Below are 7286 nucleotides of genomic sequence, written 5' to 3' on the forward strand. Positions count from 1 at the left end.
TATAAGAGGATCATAGTGTAGTCCCTTAGGATTTTGGAGCAAAGCCCTACCATCCTCCAGAGCTCACTACTGTCCTTTTGAGAAACAGTTTTTGGCCTCCTACTGGGCCTTAGTAGAGACTGAATGCTTAACCATGGGCAACCAAGTTACCATGTGACCGAGCTTTCCATCATGTGTAGGTATTATCTGACCCTCTAAGCCATAAATTTGGACATGGACAGTGACATTCACCACAAATGGAAATGATATGTATGTGATTGGGCCTGAGCAGCCCCTAAAGGCACAAGAAAGTTACACAAGAAGTGGCAAATGTCCATGCCCCCCACTCTGCTACATTGTGTCTCTCTCACAATCTGTACTATGGCCTCATAGAGAGTTGTCTCTGATCAGTTGCCAGAGGAAGAAAGGACTTGAGCCTGGCTTACAGATGATTCTATCCAATATGCAGGTAACACCCAAAAGTGGACAACTGTAGCACTACAACCTCTTTCTTGGATATCCCTGAAGGACTGCAGTGAAAAGAAATCCTTCCAGCAGGCAGAATTCCAAGTAGTGTACCTGATTGTGTATACCTTTGCTTAGGAGGAGAAATGGACAGATATTCAATTCTATACTTATTCATGGGCTATGGCCAATGGTTTGACTGGGTGGTCAAGGGCTTGGATGGAACATGATTAGAAAACTAGAGGCTGACCTATCAGGCAGCAGCTGGGAAAGTATGCAATTAAGCCTCTTAGGGAATCACTAGGAGATGAGCTTTTTGCCTGCCCCCTCTGTGCAAGGCTCAGGGAGGATAGCCACAAGGGGTGGTTGTGCACCCAGTTGACAAGTGCTCCTTTGTTTGCTATGGTCCTGTGGGATTCATGAGCAAGCCCTGTTTGCTTTCAGAGTTATGTGATTTGGAGCCTTCCACCATTCTGTCAAGTCAGCTACTTCAGGAAGATGAGAACATGGTCAGATCAGTGAATTCCATGAACAGGAGACCATTGCCACACTACACTCATTGTGAAGTTAGTTCCTTGATCAGAAGAAATGTAATGTGGAATAACTTGATGGTAGAAAAGGCTTTCTGTAAGTGCATGGATCATAGTTTTGGCAGCAGCGTTGTATACAGTGAAGGCAAATCCATATCCAGAGTAAGCGTCTATTCCAGTAAGAACAAGACATTGTCCCTTCCTTTGATTTTATCTTAAATTTTGTATGGAACCACAAAAGACTCCGAAAAGCCAAAACGCTCTTGAGAAAGAAAAACAAAGCTGGAGTCATCATACTTTTTCATTTCAAACTACATTACAGAGGTATGGTGATCAAAACAGAATGATACTGGCATGAAAACAGACACAGAGATCAATAGAACAAGAATAGTGAGTGCAGAAATAAACCCACGTATATATGGAAAGTTAATTTTGGACAATGGCACCAAGAATATACAATGGGGCAAGGAAAGTCTCTTCAGTAACTGGTGCTGGAGAAACAGGATATTTACATGCAAAAGAATAAAATTAGACTCCAATCTAACACCATACACAAAAATTAATTCAAAATGGACTAAAGATTGACCATAACTCTGAAGCCATAAAACTCCTAGGATAAGCTCCTTGATATTGGTCTTGGCAAAATGATTTTTTAGATTTGACACCAAACAATGGCAACAGAGATGAAAATAAACAAGTGAGACTATCTCGAACTAAAAATCTTCAGCACAGCAAAGGAATCCATCAACAAATGAAATGAGAGAAAATCACAGATCTGATGACAGGTTAATATCCAAAAGGTACAAGGCACTCATACAGATTAATTATATATATATAGGCAAAGTTCTTAAATAAACATCTTTCCAAAGAAGACATACAAATGGCCAACAGGTACATGAAAATGTGCTCAACATCACTCATCGATAGGGAAATACAAATCAAAACCACGATGAGATATCACCTCACACCTGTTAAAATTTCTATTGTCAAAATGACAAAAGAGATAAGTTCTGGAAATAATGTAGAGAAAAGGGAACCCTTGTACACTTAGTGGAAATGTAAACTGATACAGCCACTATGGAAAACAGAATGGAGGTTCCTCAAGAAATTAAAAAGAGAACTACCAAGTAATTCAACATTCCTTTTTCTGGATATATATCCAAAGGAAACAAAATCATTATCTCAAAGAGATACGTGTACTTCCATGTTCACTGCAACATTATTCACAATAGCCGAGGTATGGAAATAACCTCAGTGTCTGTTAACGTATCAGTGAATAAAGAAAATGTGATAAGTCTATATACAATGGAATATTATTTTGCCATTAGAAAGAAAGAAATCCTACCAATGTGACAACCTAGATGGACCTTGAGGGCATTATGCTAAGTGAAATAAACCAGAGAAGATAAGAAATGCATGCTTCACTTATATGTGGAATCTAAAAGAAAAAGTAAGCCCTTTGAAACAGGAAGTAGAAAAGTGGTTGCGGGGGCTGGAGGTGGAGGAAATGAGAAGAGGTTGCTAAAATGGTACAAACTTTCAGTTAAGAGATGAGTAAGTTCTGAGGATGCAGTATATAGCATGGTGATAATAGTTGATAATAGTGAATTGTATAATTGATTTTGCTAAGAGAGTGGATCCTAAGCTTTTTCATCAAAGAAAAGGTAACCATTTGAAGTGATGAATGTATTAATTTACTTGATTGTGGGAATTCTTTCATATATAAAAAGATCATGTTATACACTTTAAATGTTACAATTTTATTTCTCAATTTTATGTTAATAAAGCTGGGAAAATTTTAAATAAATAATTTTTTAAAATCAAACTAAAGGGTCATGAAAATATTTTCCACACATGATTTCAGAATTTTTATGAGCCATAATTGCATTATGTTTTCTATTATTCCTCTATTTGAGTGGGACCATTTGTTACAGTTATATCTCAACCCTACATACCACATCTTTGCCAGGAAAACAACTTGTCTTTTAAATTTTCTGATGATCAGATTAAGAAGAGATGTAACCAAATAGGATATAGATTATAAGATCCTGGAATCCAAGAATAATGCTTTAACAATAAGACTTTGGGTGATGCTCAGATAGGAATGAGCATATTTTGTATGTGGAAGGAGCCTGAATCATTTAACCAAGAAGGTAAACTAGGATGGATTGCCCATTTTCCTGAAATTATTTAATCCTCACTGTAGCTATACCCTTTGAATAGTAATCTTCCAATATCTGCTACCATGGGCAGAGTGACTGTCTTGCTCCTTGGCTTTGAGCTCAATCATGTAAAATTGCTTTGATGAATTGAGAATTTATAGATGGGACACAGTAAAGATTTTAAATGGCTCCTCCACTGAAATGGCCAGCCCCCTCTTGCTCTTCTTCAATCACCATGAGAACATGCCCAGGCTAGTGAACTTGCCCCAAGAGGAAAATGACACTAATGGAATCTAATTTTCCTGGCAATATCCAGCCTAAACTGACAAGCACCCAAACTGTACCTGGTTCCCAGATATATACAAAGCTCATTTAAAAATCATTGAACCAGAGCACCTGGGTGGCTCATTCCATTAAGTGTCTGCCTTTGGTTCAGGTCATGATCCTGGGGTGCTGGGTTCAAGCTCCACATTGAGCTCTTGCTCAGCAGGGGGGTCTGCTTCTCCCTCTCCCTCAGCCTGCCATTCCCTCTGCTCGTGCACACTCCCTCCTTCTCTCTCTCTTTCTCTCTCTGTCTCTCAAAATAAATAAATAAAATCTTTTTAAAAAATCATTGAAACAGCTATTTCTTTTAATATAACCTACTGTTTTTCTTGGGCTATTTATAAGATTTTCTCTTGATCTTTGGATTCTTATAGTGTTTATAAGTTAAATTGTTTTTGTTATCTTGTCTGAGGTTCAGTGGTTTCTTAATCAAAAGATTGAAACATTTTATTAGTTTTGGGAAAATCTCACCAATGTAATTTTCCACCCATTTTCCCTCTTCTACATTCTAGAAGTCCAGACTGTGTTAGACTTTCTGACTATAACCTTCATGTCTCTTACCTGCTAGCCTGTTTTTTCCATTTATTTGGTTCTTTATGCTTCATATTGGATAGTTATCTTCCATTCCACTAATTCTCTGTTCCACTGTGTCTACTTGGTTGTTAAATATCTATATTGAATTTGTTATCTCGATTGCTCATTTTCTCAGTCTTACTGTTTCTGTGATAAAAACGATCTCTTGCTCTGCTTCTAAAAGCATCTGCTATTGGGAAACTGAATAACTCATAATACTATGATCTTAAAGAAAGCTTTTTTCTTTTTGGTAGTGTTGAGAAGAAAAATGATAATTCCCTTCTTATCCCAAACGTTGACCACAAAATAGAAAATTGTGGCCTAGTCATTCTCCAAGTTGAAAGGAATTGGTAATGAATATGATGTGAGTAGCTTTTCTTGGATGGCAGCTTATCGACATGTTGCTGGATCATCACCAGAGGTTCTCATTATGGGGAAATTCAAGGAGCAGAACTTGGATCTCCAAATTCCACCCAAATAGCAAAATATAATGCATCATCACAGGGACACCATCCTACTCCAAGACGTAATTTTTCAATAGTCCCTTTACTTCTAATGTTAGAAATGGGTCTCTGTGCATTTACTTTGCAGTTTTAAAATCAACTGTAAATAATTTGCTCAAGTAATACACTTGAATTAAAGAACACTCAATTCATACAGGTGTTCAGCTGGACTTCAGCTTTGTTATTTACTAAAGTAAGTTACCCACAATGATCTTTAGGAAATTGCTTAGACATCATCCAACTTACATGTGTAAATATTTCAAATATAAGTCATTAAATGAGATATATAATGATGTTGGTGTTAGTGTTGGTGGCAGCGGTGGTGGTGGTGGTGGTGGTGGTGGTGATGGTGGCTGAATGGGAGAACTCTAACTGATAGGTGTTTCTTCATCCAGTTTTCTAAGTGGCAGAGTTCACTATGATAGCATAATGCTACCATTCTTCTCCATGGCCTTATAATACTTACATCATTCTCAGAATCAAGGCTTGTTTGAAAAAAAAACCTTACCTATTACTTAATCAAGAGTAACTTAAAACCAACATATTTATGGTAATTTACTTGCTAGGTTTTCCTTTACTTTTCTAAAAATCACTGCAAAATGACTTCAAGCAAAACAAATTGCACTTTCCTATGGACATGTATATAGCTTCTATATAATTATACAGAGTCTTTCCTTCATATTTTTCTAAAGATTTTAATTTATTTATTTGAAAGAGAGAGAGCATGAGCTGGTGGGGGAAGGCAGAGGGAGAAGGAGAAGCAGACTCCCCACTGAGCCTGATCCCAGGAATCCGAAATTATGACCTGAGCCGAAGGGAGACGACGCTTAACCAACTGAGCCACCCTGGCACCCCCCCCTTCATACTTTTATAGCATCATTAGCAAACAAAATTCTTCCACCTGCTTATTTGCATTACCAGCTACTGCGATTAAATCTGGGTTATTTTATTACAGTAGTCAAAGTAGCCTTCATATCCAAACACTACAGGGAATATGTATTATGCTTTACAAATTTACCTTTCTACATCTGTGCCTTTTTTTCTCTAAAAAAGAACCAAAAAACATTATAGATCCAATTTGTCCATTTTCGTCATTTCATAGTATTCTATTATACCAGTATGACATAATTTATTGACTCATTTATCATAATGGACATTTGTATAACTTCTCAATTTCAGCTATTAAGAAACGTAGTAATATGCACATTTTTGCATATATATCCTGGTTCCCAAATACCAAACATTCTCCAGTGATTTTAATAGAAGTGCAGTTAATATGTTTCTGGATACACATCTTCACCTTCATTACAAAATTCCATACTGTTTGCATAAAGTTGTTTCTCCCGGTTTTTAATCCTATGAATACTGTATGAAAAATCCTATTGCTTCAGATCCTTTCCAAAATTAGTAACATCAGACTAATGTTTATACCTTTATATTTATTAAACTATTATTACACTTATATTACACTTAATATAATTCTTTTTCTATTCTGATTTTGCACTTATCTTAAATTCAAAAGAATTTTGTTATTCTTTACCCTTCCTATGCCTTGATTACATATATTTCTTCATATTGCATTGGATAACATATACATTTATTAATATTCCATATATAGTTTTATAACCTTTCTTCTTCCTGTCTCAAATAATCTTCTGCCGCCAGAAAGTGTTATTATAGCAGAAAGATTTCCCTTAATCAAACATTGTATCAGATCACTTTGAGTAAATTGATTAGGTAACAGCGTGGCGTAAGGGAAATTTCAGTGCTGTTCAACACCAAAAAGGACATGATGAAAGGAATGTTGAAATTGAAAATGAACTTACAAGGTCTTAAGGTATTTTCCCTTAGAATACAGAAACTTCTTTCAAATTCTATCTATGAAGCTAAATGTATTCATTTTCTCAGACAGAATTTCAGATGCCACCATAGTCTCAGGTATCCCTCCTAGCATGCTGTTTCCCAAAACTACAGAGTGGTCTGAGTGAAAGGAAGCTGAAGTCACCATGACAAGCATCTTGGCCTGATTGTTATCTCTGTATCTTAAGTAAGATCCAATTCGCTACTGGAGTGGAAATAAGCAAATGGTGGTGAGGAGGAGGAAGGTCGTCACACTTTCACGGCCCTTGTGTGGGCCTCTGCTGGAGTCCCCCAAGCCCATCCGGTTGAGCTGTAGGTTCTTGCTGTCTCACCAAGAACAGAAATAAAAGGAGCAAACAGGTCAGGAGCAAGAGAAAAGGGAGAAAGCTTAACATAGGTCAAGCTAGGAAGTAGAAGCCTTTTAAGACCAAACACTTATTTCTAAATGCAAAGTCTCTCATGTACCCCATAGGTACTCATCCACAACTCACCAGGGGCATTCTACATTCAGAAGTTAACAGACTATGAGAACAAAGGCCCCAGGAAAAGCAGGAGACCCATTCTGTTCTCTCTCCACCTCCACCGGATGAAAAAGAAGTGGGAGAACTTGACTACCTTCAAGAAGTAGAAAATGTTAGGCAGGTGGCAAACCAGGGAGTTCAGTGATTAGTGCCCAAAGAATAGTAACCGCTTTTGCTAGTTGTTTACCAATAGCATAGGGATGTGGAGACAGCCCCACCAGAAATGAATCAAATAGTGTCACCCACTGTTGAGTGATTCTGACCATAGCCAAGCTGGTAAGGATGAAATCAGTTGATGAGACTTTCCCATTCTTGACCCATTCACTGCAGTTTGCCAGTCCAATGAACCCATTTCCCTGCATTCCTACC

Source organism: Ursus arctos, unplaced genomic scaffold (assembly GCF_023065955.2).
Source record: "Ursus arctos isolate Adak ecotype North America unplaced genomic scaffold, UrsArc2.0 scaffold_26, whole genome shotgun sequence".
Classification (NCBI taxonomy): Eukaryota; Metazoa; Chordata; class Mammalia; order Carnivora; family Ursidae; genus Ursus; species Ursus arctos.